This window comes from Girardinichthys multiradiatus, chromosome 15 (assembly GCF_021462225.1).
Source record: "Girardinichthys multiradiatus isolate DD_20200921_A chromosome 15, DD_fGirMul_XY1, whole genome shotgun sequence".
NCBI lineage: Eukaryota > Metazoa > Chordata > Actinopteri > Cyprinodontiformes > Goodeidae > Girardinichthys > Girardinichthys multiradiatus.
The window spans coordinates 23,483,099-23,496,890 of record NC_061808.1 but is presented as its reverse complement, the minus strand read 5'-3'; positions in this window follow the sequence as shown (position 1 = coordinate 23,496,890).

The window sequence follows — 13,792 nt, the reverse complement described above, 5'->3', positions numbered from 1 at the left end:
CACAATGTGCCAAACTGGGAAGATTTTTAATTTGAACTTTAATGGCATACAATTAGTATCACTGCAGCAACTCCTCTTTGTGTCTATCACTCTTATTGTCATAATTGCTTCCTTTATCACAAGAGAAGCTCTTCCAATGTCCTCTCAGCTATGTGAAGGACAGCAGTTGAAATGTGGAGCTGGCAAAACTGTAACTCTTTCTCAGCAGTCTGCCAAACAGAAAAAAGGGCTGACAGATGGAAATATTCTGAGAAATTAACTCGTTGAGAGAAACCTAAGTTACTCTTAATACACGTGCACAATGCAGTTGTGATGCTTGCATAAAGTACAGTGCCTTCTAAAAGTATTCCTACTTGTTTAACTTTCTTGCATTTTATCACATTGTAACCACATTGTTCAGTTTATGTTTTTGAGATCCTAAGTGATATACCAGTATAATGTAATGCAAAACTGGGAAGGAAAATACAGTTTAACAAAATGTATAAATTAAAAATATTCAAACTGTGGTTTGCATTCTATTCAGTCAATAATTTGTTGAAGCACCCTTTTTTGCAACTATTTTTGAAATTATTTGGACTATGTCTCTACAAACTAAGGGGTTAAATATTCTCCTATTTGTTCTTTGCAACAGTCCACGTTTAGGGAGATTGGATGAGTGGCATCTCTGTGAACATCACATCAAATGTATCGTGTTGCCACAGATTGTCATTTGGATTAGGTCTGGACGTTGGCTGGGCTGTTCTACACCTCGACAGGCTTTGGCCTGAATCATTCTATTTCAATTCAATTCAATTCAGTTTTATTTATATAATGCCAATTCACAACACATGTTGTCTCAAGGCACTTCACAAAAGTCAGGTACATACATTCCAATTAATCCTAACAATTGAACAATGCAGTCGGAGTTAGCTTTTTATTCAAATTGGATAAAAAGTTTTTCTGTCTAAGGAAACCCAGCAGATTCCATCCAGTCAGTGACTTGTAGCATTCACTCCTCCTGGATGAGCATGTAGAAACAGTGGACAGTCACTGGCGTTGACTTTGCAGCAATCCCTCATACTGAGCATGCATGTAGCGACAGTGGAGAGGAAAAACTCCCTTTTAACAGGAAGAAACCTCCAGCAGAAGCAGGCTCAGTGTGAGCGGCCATCTGCCACGACCGACTGGGGGTTTGAGAGAACAGAGCAGAGACACAAGAGAACAAAGAAGCACTGATCCAGGAGTCCTTTCTATGGGAAGGAAAAGTAAATGTTAATGGATGTAGCTCCTTTAGTCGCTTCACCTAGAAAGAAAGAACAGATAAACTCTGAGCCAGTTTTCAAGGTTAGAGTCTGAAAGAGAGCACATAGAGTTTGTTACAGTTAAGCTCAGTCAATCGCCATGTCTAGGAGAGACAGGGTTAAACACTGAAAGACAGGGCTATGTGGATCATCGGTAGAGGGTGAGCATTAAGTTGTTGCCAGCAGAAGCTCGGACAATTCCCCTCTCCAGAAAGGTGTCACAGGTAGACACAGAGTCAGGCCAGGTGTAGCTTCTAGGAAGATAAAAGAGACAGAACATAAAGTTAAAAACTTAAATAACAGCAAAATTGGAGAGTAGTGTGAGAATGTAGCGAAAAGGGTGAAAGTGGTCATTATGTCCTCCAGCAGCCTAAGCCTATAGCAGCATAACTACAAAGATAGCTCAGGATAACCTAAGCCACTCTAACTATAAGCTTTATTAAAAAGGAAAGTTTTAAGCCTAGTCTTAAAAGTATACAGTTTGTCCATCTAAAGCCCATTGATGACCATTGTTATACTAAAAACCACAACGATTGGGATACCTCTCTCTGTCAGATTGACCGTAACCATTGGAAAAGAGAGGGGGTCATACAGGTAGCAGAAAAGGAGGGTGTTTGCACCTCAACCATAACTGAGCCGGATTAGGCTAAACCTGACTCCCCCTTACTCCATCCAACAGGGAGGGAAGAAGACGGAGGTAAAAAAATAAGGAAGATAGCTCAAGATAACCTAAGCCACTCTAACTATAAGCTTTATCAAAAAGGAAAGTTTTAAGCCTAGCCTTAAAAGTAGACAGGGTGTCTGCCTCACGGACTAAAACTGGGAGCTGGTTCCACAGGAGAGGAGCCTGATAACTAAAGGATCTGCCTCCCATTCTACTTCTAGAGACTCTAGGAACCACCAGTAAACCTGCAGTCTGAGAACGAAGTGCTCTGTTAGGAACATATGGAACAATCAGATCTCTGATGTGTGATGGAGCTAGATCATTAATGGCTTTATATGTGAGGAGGAGAATTTTAAATTCTATACTGGATTTAACAGGGAGCCAATGAAGGGAAGCTAAAGTAGGAGAAATATGATCTCTCTTTTTAATTTTCATCAGAAATTGTATTTGTAGCTATTGCTTTACATTTACGGTTGTTTTCCGGTTAAAAGGTGAACCTTGGCCTCAGTCTTAAGTTTTTCGCAGCAGCAAACTGCTCTGTCTTTTTCAAGATCAGCCCTGACCAATTTCCTTGTCCTTTCTGCAAGAGCATTCCCACAGCATGATGCTACCACTACCATGTTTTACTGCGGGTATGTTTTCAGATATGCAGACTTTTTTTAATTTAAAACATGGACAGTGCATAATTAATAAACAGTATGCCAGATTGTAGCACAAGGCAAATTTTCAGCTGCTTGTACCTCAGCAGGCTAATACATACAGAAAATAATGCAAAACAACTGACACAGAGCCTGACAAAACAGGTGAAGCCCAGAACGACAGTTAAAGTGATCATATTAAGCATTATTAACAAATATATGTCCATAGATCCTGCTCATTTTATACATGATTAACAGACTTTTGCCCAAAGAGCATTTGCACATGTAAAATCATGTAAAACATGATTAATTCAGGATGATGGAGTTTTAGTTTTCCAAAACATTGACTGTCTGCATACCAATCTTTGATAAAAACCTGATGTGTAGTGTTACGTACGATAAATAGATGTCCTGTCAATTGAATCTTTTTCTCAGAGCTGTTGATCTCTGCAGCTCCTCCTAAGATACCATAGGCTTATTGGCTTCTTCGCTGATTTCTGCTGTGATCATATATACTGGTCCTTCTCAAAATATTAGCATATTGTGATAAAGTTCATTATTTTCCATAATGTCATGATGAAAATTTAACATTCATATATTTTAGATTCATTGCACACTAACTGAAATATTTCAGGTCTTTTATTGTCTTAATACGGATGATTTTGGCATACAGCTCATGAAAACCCAAAATTCCTATCTCACAAAATTAGCATATCATTAAAAGGGTCTCTAAACGAGCTATGAACCTAATCATCTGAATCAACGAGTTAACTCTAAACACCTGCAAAAGATTCCTGAGGCCTTTAAAACTCCCAGCCTGGTTCATCATTCAAAACCCCAATCATGGGTAAGACTGCCGACCTGACTGCTGTCCAGAAGGCCACTATTGACACCCTCAAGCAAGAGGGTAAGACACAGAAAGAAATTTCTGTACGAATAGGCTGTTCCCAGAGTGCTGTATCAAGGCACCTCAGTGGGAAGTCTGTGGGAAGGAAAAAGTGTGGCAGAAAACGGTGCACAACGAGAAGAGGTGACCGGACCCTGAGGAAGATTGTGGAGAAGGGCCGATTCCAGACCTTGGGGGACCTGCGGAAGCAGTGGACTGAGTCTGGAGTAGAAACATCCAGAGCCACCGTGCACAGGCGTGTGCAGGAAATGGGCTACAGGTGCCGCATTCCCCAGACCTGGGCTACAGAGAAGCAGCACTGGACTGTTGCTCAGTGGTCCAAAGTACTTTTTTCGGATGAAAGCAAATTCTGCATGTCATTCAGAAATCAAGGTGCCAGAGTCTGGAGTAAGACTGGGGAGAAGGAAATGCCAAAATGCCAGAAGTCCAGTGTCAAGTACCCACAGTCAGTGATGGTCTGGAGTGCCATGTCAGCTGCTGGTGTTGGTCCACTGTGTTTTATCAAGGGCAGGGTCAATGCAGCTAGCTATCAGGAGATTTTGGAGCACTTCATGCTTCCATCTGCTGAAAAGCTTTATGGAGATGAAGATTTCATTTTTCAGCACGACCTGGCACCTGCTCACAGTGCCAAAACCACTGGTAAATGGTTTACTGACCATGGTATCACTGTGCTCAATTGGCCTGCCAACTCTCCTGACCTGAACCCCATAGAGAATCTGTGGGATAGTGTGAAGAGAACGTTGAGAGACTCAAGACCCAACACTCTGGATGAGCTAAAGGACGCTATCGAAGCATCCTGGGCCTCCATAAGACCTCAGCAGTGCCACAGGCTGATTGACTCCATGCCACGCCGCATTGAAGCAGCCATTTCTGCCAAAGGATTCCCGACCAAGTATTGAGTGCATAACTGTACATGATTATTTGAAGGTTGACGTTTTTTGTATTAAAAACACTTTTCTTTTATTGGTCGCATGAAATATGCTAATTTTGTGAGATAGGAATTTTGGGTTTTCATGAGCTGTATGCCAAAATCATCCATATTAAGACAATAAAAGACCTGAAATATTTCAGTTAGTGTGCAATGAATCTAAAATATATGAATGTTAAATTTTCATCATGACATTATGGAAAATAATTAACTTTATCACAATATGCTAATATTTTGAGAAGGACCAGTATATCATATATATATAAATATATATATATATATATATATATATATATATATGATTTATACAACCTCAGAGTAAATAAATTCATGATCAAATGTCTTTAGTGCAGCGATTTCCAGTGTGTCCACAGTTTCAGTTGTGAAAAACAAACATCTTCATAAAAGGTGTTTTTGTAGGGTGTCAGTTGGTTCTAAATTGTGTGTTCCTAAATAAATTGACCATGAAGCCATGTGTCATCATCCTGTCAGCTGGTTGTTTATATCTGCTTTATCCTTTTCAACATGGGAATGATATTTGGAAGCAACAGTGAACTGGACACGAGGGCTGAAACCATCATACCAAAGTTTAACAAGCAAGCGGCTCTAATGGCTACCTGTTGGGATCTGTCTAAACTGGCACTCAGAAATGAACCTGCAGAGTTTCTTCACATCCACAACTCTCACATCAGCTCTTTCCAGTCGGCGGCTCAAAAATGAGAGAAAAAAAAAAAAAACAGAAGCATGATCGAGAGCTCCAACCATCCATAAGAGGTTTTCTTTGACGAGCCTGACAGCAGATCACAGCCCCAGGACACCTGCTGGCTGGAACAAAATGTGAAGTATGATCACAAGCTTTGCATATATGAGATAAATGTATAGAGTGGGGCCATTATCCAAAAGCTGCAGAAGGGCTTTGGAAGATCCCTTGCAGAGATACACATACTCTCTGAAGCTCAAACTTCAAAGCAAGGCTGAAAAAGTGGATTGTCCAGAAAAGTAATTTCATGTCTATACCATGAGCATTCCTAGAACATGGCAATGAGAGATGTTTCTTGCACAGAAATTAGGTGATCTGGTGAACTGGAGGCCCAGCAGGCTATTCATCATTCCCTGGATGCTGCCTGTCCCCGGCAAATTGAATCATCAAAGAATAAATGACTGAGACAGACTAGCGATCGTTCTATTTTCTGACAGATTAGGTGAACCCCACATTTAATGTCAACAGAATATCTGAACACCCGCTTGGGAATTACAACTGAGTTTTTATGTTGCCTTATAATATAGTTACCCCCTTAAAAAACAAGCTTGTTTTTGTTTTGCTAAATAAGAAGCGAGTAGCAAAATATTATTCATAATTGATCATTTTAAAAATACAGTTCAAATGTTTAATGCAATAGTTTGCATTTTTTACACAACTCAATCAGTAAATGTTAGCTGTCATGGGATGCATTATTTTATGGTGCATATTAAACCCCTACAAAAGTTTAAAAAAGGCTGTTGTTACATTAAATCCCAATATTATTCATACCCCTGGTAGATTTAGGCTTAAATTGATCTTTTAAGTTTATCAAGATGTTTTTTTCTGACTGGAAGTAGCGTTAATATTTTGGAGTGCCTCAGCCAGAATCCCAACTTGAATCTGTTGGAGAATCTGTGGAGGAAACTCAAGAGGGAGGTGATGACAAAGAAGCCTTCCAACCTCAAATACATGGATCTATTCTCTAAAGACAAACTGTCAAAATAGCAGTTTTGACATACAATTTTTTGATGTTTCACAAAACAATTTATAAAAATGTTTCTTTGCCTCAGAATTTCTACTTCTTTTACTTTGTTTTATTGTCTTTTGAGAGATGCCTCTCTCAGTTTCCTGTCAGAAAGAAACTTCTTGGTTGAATGAAAATCCTTTTAAATCTACATCTGAAAGAGGCTTGAATAATTTTGGACTTAACTGTAAGTGTGTGTCTGTTTCCTCAGCCACACAATATCCTTTTTGCTACGCTAAAGTTGCATTGTTTGACGCTGCGGTATGTTTCAGTCCGCCCGATCAGCTACAAAAGTCAAGCACAAAGTTTTAATTTTTTTAGCCCAACTGTCATTTGTGCTAATCCATAGAAGATGGTATGTTCCTGTGGTCTTCCAGGTATGATAGTTGTACGTAAACTATCCCAGGGGAAAGAACTCAGGAGCAACAATCTTAACAGTGCTCTTATGGGAAACTGTACATGATTAATGACAACTGATAAAAAGTAGTTTTAAATTGCTAAGCTCAGCTATAAAGGTCTGACAAGGCGTTAACCTTCCACCACCCTGAAGATTTATTTACTTTTCTACAAAGTTACAGTGATGTGACATCTGTCTACTACATCTAAGTGAAAATATTACTGACAATAATTTCACAAAACCTCACTTTAAAAATCTGAACTCCAAGGTTTAAAAATGGAGGTGCAGCTGAAAGCCTAACCACCAACCTTGCCACAGTTTTAAGGCAAAGTAAGACAGGTTTATTTATATACTATATTTCAGCAACAAGTCAAAGAGCTATACATGAAGAGAAAAAAAGTACATTGCAGTGGCAAAATGAAAGTAAAAAAGTAAAGAAAAGTTGGAGTATAGATTGAAATGAATTCATTTTAATGTTTTTGGGGTTTAACACATTCAATGATGCATTGGTGCTTTTTGGTCCATATTTTTTCTTAACATAAAATCAAACGTTTCTCCCTGGGGAGGAGGCAATTCCTGAGAACTCCTCTGGCTTATTACGCGTCTGGGTAATGAGGGGGTTTATTGGTGTTGTCACCAGGATGACCTACAATAGTTTGTTCTTAATAAAAAAAAAATGCTACATATAATGCTGATGAAAGTCAAGAGGAAGGCTTACACTGGGTAGTCAGTGAGAGCTTAGCATAATAATGAGGCTAACTGTCATTGGGTATTTATATTAGGTGGACAGATTATTGTTCCACATTCATAACAAATGAATGTGAATTCATAAATTGAAGTTATCCAGAGAGCAGAAATGTCTTTTCTGTCACAATCAGCCACAATACAATTTTCTTTCTGGAACTTTAGGGATCATTACAAACCAGAATGCTGCTGTGATTATCATGTGAGACACAAGCAGGAAACAATCACATTAAAATGACAACCAGCACCAATAAAAGTATTCTTTTGTTCCTTCTTTGTAACTTTGTCATGCAAACAGCTACCTTCTGTGCTTTGTCTGCCAGTGTTCCCCATGCCTTCATTAGTGCACAAATTAATCAGACAGCACCACATATAAATGCAGCTAAAAATGTTGCAAATGCATATATCCTAAAACCGATGAAATTACAAGTACATACATAAAAGCTGTATAGAAGTCGATGTGTTTTCTTCAGAGAAAAACCTGGATCCTGAGTATGTTTACGTTGTCTCTGTGGGTGGTGGAAATTAATTCATAGCTACTAAATAAAGAGACACCATGTGGTGTAAATGTCCACACGGCATTGCCACTATAATATTAAAGCACGTACTGTGAGAGAATCTAAAAATTGAACGACAAACTCATGTTTTGACAAGAAATTGCTAGGAATTTACCCTGATCCTGTCAAGGTGAAATGTTTTATTGTGCTTAAGGACGATGTCAGGAAATCTCTTTGCTAAATTTAAACAGAAACGCCATGCTTCACCTGAATGGATCACACAATCAAAACAAAGACACCTGCAAATAAGGGCACCACACAGATTCTATTCTAATTAACTAAATGCAATTGAAACAGCTATGGTGTGAGCATTAATCACTGCGTTATGCATTGTAAATGATATATTAAGCCAGTGTTGACAAAAGGAAGTGTCAGTTTCCTAGCAACACTTCTCCTATGCTTTTTTCTGTAATGGGAACTGATGACCAAAGGAGCAGCATGGAAGCTAACTGATTACAATCAAATGCAGTATGACACTTTAATACTAAAAATGCAGCTAATCTTAAACATGTTCCCCCTGACACCCCCATGATAGTTCACATCTGATCACTGTAAGTCAGAATCAGTGTTTCAAATTAAAACATTGTGATCTGAATGTACAAAAGGCTGTTTGACCTCCAGCTCCAAGTGTATTTTTTAAGTTTTGTCTTTTTTGGTTTTATCCTATTACTTTCAGGAATTAGATTAGATGAAAGACAATCACAAATGTGAAGGAATATATGGAAAATGTGATGAGATTGCAGGGATTTTTTATCTGTAATTTGAATCTCACAACAGCTTGTGGAAAAGCACTGATAGGACATAAGTGATTTCATATGAATATATGAAGATCAACACCATCAAACAGTTTCAGGGTCTTTAGTCCAGCAGGCAAATCATAAAAGCACTATTCATTATAGTCAAAAAGACAATAATTTCTTCTCTGTTATTTTTGTTGAAGTGTTTCTGCATCCATGAATATTAGCATAAACACAGCAACAATGACTGGACTTGTACTTTTCTGAAAAAAATCGTTTTTGATAAAATATTTTTTGAAAAAAAAAAACTTGCGTTACAGTTTATGACACCAAGTCTTTTCTTGCACAAGAATCTAATATTGAAAGGTATACTATCATCTTTGAAAATGATCATCATAAACAGTAAAGCTGCTGTCACAATTTTCTATTTTTTATATATGATGATGTATAGAAAAATCATTGTTAAACATGAGGAGCTTGTCTCTGGGATCTCATTCTTTTGGTCATGGTTAATATCTCATGACTATAGGCAAAGGTTGGAATGTGGAACAACATGGACCAGTAAATTAAGGCCTTCACTTTTTGGCTCAGATCTTTTTTGACAACAGCCCAGAGCAACACCTGCATTTTGGCAGTTGAGGTTCTAATTTATCTATCCATTTCCAGATGTATCTCCAGATGATCACTGAAAAAGACACCAAGATCAGCGTGGTTATGTGCAGTTGGTTGGCGGACAGAACGAGCGGAGGTTAGCTGGAAGCTAAACTTTTGTTCACGGAGCTTTCTTCAAATGTCTTCGTCACCCAGACAACTCCTCCTCAACACAATTCAAACAAGGTTAGAGTTTGGGCAAAGAAGGATTTAGGGTGAAATGATCTAAACCTTTTTCATTTTATGAGGTTTGGTTTTGTTTGTTTTGAACTCTGCTATCTTGGTGCTAGCAGGCTATCTGCAGCACACGTGCTCAGCTTTGTGTTCTGTGTTTGTGTGTTTTTAAAGTTAAGACAAACTTTATTTAAAGGGTGATTTTAAACGCAGAAGATCGGCCATAACGCGCCGTCCGCGCTTATGAATTTTAACCCTTTTATTAACGGTATTTTAAAGGTGTGTGTCTGATTCTGGTGCTAAGCTACCAGCTTCTTTTGTTAGCTTTAACTGCTAACAAGCTAAGAACACGTGCTTGCCTGCTAGGGAACATTTAACAGAAAGGTTGTTAGTTTCCAAGCTAGTAAATAATAGTCCCTAAACATTATTTTACTAAATCTGATAACTAAGTAAACACCATTAAGCGTCATTTCTCCAGAAAGATTTGGCTCTTTTCCAAAATATTCCCTTAATGATATTTCTTTAAATATTATGGTAATAAATAAAGGCAGCTAATGAGACACCGTTGAGAATTAGTCATCCAGAAGGTTGGTTTTATTCAGCAGATCATTCTTTAAAACATTATTTTATAAAAATATTTTGTCTGATCTTGCATTGTGAATAGTTGTCTAAAGGTATGCCAATTATTGCCTAAGTTAGTTCCAAGACTAACTTCACTTCATTTCCAGATTCTTCAAGATAATCCTTGGTTCTCAAACATAATTATTACATGGTAATGTTGCATCACTCTTTTGGTCATGGTTTTCAAACATCTTTGATCAACTTGTTTATATTGTACATAGCCCATTAGCCTTCGTTATTCTTCTGCTTGGTAGTTTAGTTGGATTGTTTTAGCATAGTAAAGAGTTTGTTGATTGAAATATGTTTGACTTTGAGTTGACTTATTTTGTTAATAAATTCTTGTATTTTAAGAAATTGTGTGAATTCATTCCATGTGTGTGCAGAGGTTTGCTGTTCAATAATGTCAGAGCTTGGTTCACCCTTTTGATTTTGTCCTATTACCACTGCCTTACTCGGTTGGTATTCACAGGACAACCCTTAACAGATCGAAATATTATTTGATAAAATATAAAATTATTAATATTAAATATTAAATAATATTTTCAGATTCATAATCACAACACTGGGAAGGCAATGCTGAAGTGTTATTTACCTACCTTCCTACTCTATGGAAACCCACTGCAGATACCAATACTGTAATAGGGATATGTTGTGTAATTCATTGTAGATATGAGTTATGTTCATGGAAGTGCAGTGAACTTATTGCCATGTTCAAGAAACCAGTTTCAGATAATCTGACCATTGTGACATAGTTAATTATCCTGCTAGAAGAAACCATCAAAAGATGGGCATGCTGTGATCATAAAGGGATGAACATTGTCAGCAGTGTTCATTCAGTTAGGCTGTAGTGTTTAATAAATGCTCAGTTGATCCTAAGGGGTCCAAAGTGTGGCAGATATATTCACAACACAAATATATCACAACCAGCAGCCTGCTAAGGCAAAGCATGATGGATCCATGCATTCCTGCTTTTTATACCAAATTCTGTCACTACTATCTAAATGTTGCAGCTAAAAAAACTCAGCAGACCAGGCAATGTTCTTTACAATATGTTCCTGTCCAATTTTAGTGAACCTGCATGAATTCTAGCACCATTTTCCTATTCTTGGCTGACAGGATGGGCATCTGGTGATAGTTTTCTCCTCCTGTAGCCACATCTGCTTTCAGGTTTGATGTGTTCCACATTTAGAGCTGTTATTCTCCAAATCGCGGTGGTGACAGATGTTTATTTGGGACTATGTTGTGCTTCAATCAACTCAAACCAGTCTGTCCATTGTCATCTGATGTCAGGCATCAACAGGGCATTTTTGTGCACACAAAAGGTGGTGCATCTAAATCACAGTAGATCAGCAGGATCCAAACTATTCAAACCAGCCCTACAGAGATACACAACCATATAATATCAAAGTTAACATAAATCCTTTTTTTTCTCATGCTAACCTCAATATCTACTTATGTAAATTGTCTTCCCAAAGATACCTAAATGAAATGAGTTACTGCCGTGTGACTACCTGATTTGGAATTTCAGTTAGCAAGCAGTTAAACAGGTGTACCAATGCAGTCATATTATGTCTGATGATAGTAAAAGATAACAAAGGTCAGTCAGTCATTTTCTACCGCTTATTCCATAGTGGGTCGTGGGGGAGCTGGTGCCTATCTCCAGCAGTCTATGGGCAGTAGGCAGGGTAGACCCTGGACAGGTCACCAGTCCATCGCAGGGCAACACACAAACACACTCATTCATACCCCTAAGGGCAATTTATAGTGACCAATTAACCTAACAGGCATGTCTTTGGACTGTGGGAGGAAGCCGGAGTACCTGGTGAGAACCCACACATGCACAGGGAGAACATGCAAACTCCAAGCAGAAAGACCCCTGGTCGGGAATTGAACCCAGGACCTTCTTGCTGCAAGGCAACAGTGCTACCAACTGCACCACCGTGCAGCCCCTAAATAGATCACAAAGGTTTACCTGATTACTCCTTTTTAAAGCAGTCTTATATTATCCCATACTAGGAAAAACAGCAACATGTTAAAACGGTATATGGTAATAATTAGATTTAGGGTTGAGAAGACATAAAACAAAACAAACAAGGAAAAAAACAAAACTATGGAGCCTGCATTCACATTTATAGTCAATTAGGATTCACTAATTATCATACAAATATGTTTTAGGCTGTGGAAGAAGCTGTAGTTATTTATGCAAATTTATCTAGAGGACAAATACTTAACCTTCTGTAAAAAAAAAAAAAACAAGCAAAATGTAATGAGCTACAGAATTCTTTTGAAAATTGCATTCCAACATCAAATAAAAAAGTGATTATTACTTCACCATGTTGGATTAAAGTTCTTACAAAAATATACACAGATACAAGTACTTGCAGATGTGATCAGAGTCCGCCAGGTGACCACAACATCCATCATTTCCAAGGGAACCACCAGTTCCATCAGAATGGGATTTTGGATAAGAGATTCACTCTCACCCTGCCTGCCATCTGTCTTTCCAACAGAAGAAAAAACACCTTTGAGGTGGTCGTAGAAGAGAGGGACGGTTGGCAGAGAACCAAACAGATCTCCTCCACTTGTTTATGTAAATTATTCATGGTCCTGATACATTATGCATCTGGGATGACACACAAGCAAATCAGGCAGTACTGTTTAATGTTTTGTTCTTGTGTGAATGGCACTCATTAAGCAGAGCTATGGTCATTACCAGCTACTCCTGGAAGCACAACCATCACCTGACTACAAAAATGAGTGTGTATGTTTTTGTGTGTTTGGGAAAAAAATTTGATTTTCAAGACATAGCCTGTTGTTAACAAAACATCTGAAACATATAAGAGGCAAAAACTCACTTTGTCTCTAAGAAACATGTGGATGAAGCAGAATCAGAGAAACAAATATAGGGTTTGTTTCTTTGATGGAGACTTCACCCATACACCTTCTCTTTTTCAAACTTCACATCCCTGCAAGAAAAACAAAACAACAGATTAGTAGCTGTTGTTGTTTCAGTTAATAAAGGAACAACAGTCTGTTTCTTTTCCTTCAGCCACTTGTCTTAAACCCATAATCTTCACACTGGCCTCAATTATCATAAGAAACAGATTCCAGTCTCAGTGGCACCACTTCCTGATTCACAAGCATTGCCGCAGTCTAAATAAAAGCACCCTTCAATGTCTTACTGTGCAGAGTGCAGGCAAGCTGTCTAATCCTTTGCACTTACATTTATATAACTGTGCAAAAGTTTTAGGCAGGTGTGAAAAAATGCTGTAAACAAAGAATGCTTTCAGAAATATAAATGACGATTTATTTTTATCAATTTACAAAATGCAAAGTGAGCGAACCCAAACATACAGCCATAGTCATTAAGAACAATCTTCAGCGTAAAGAAGAACAAGACTTACTGGAAGTGATGGTATGGCCTCCAGAGAGCCCTAATCTCAACATCATCCAGTGTGTCCGGGATTACAGGAAGAGACAGAAGGATATGAGAAAGCCTACATCCACAGAAAATCTGTGGTCAGTTCTCCAAGATGTTTGAAACAACCTATCAGCCGAGTTCCTTCAAAAACTGTTATTGTGTTGTGTGTTGTGTTATTAGCCTATTCCCTGACCCAGTCAGAAAAAAAAGGAGCCGAGGGTGTAGCAGGCATGTAACATTGACCTATGGCGTGCTTAACAGACTCTTCAAAACATGCCCACAACAAAAAGGAACAAACTTGTGAATT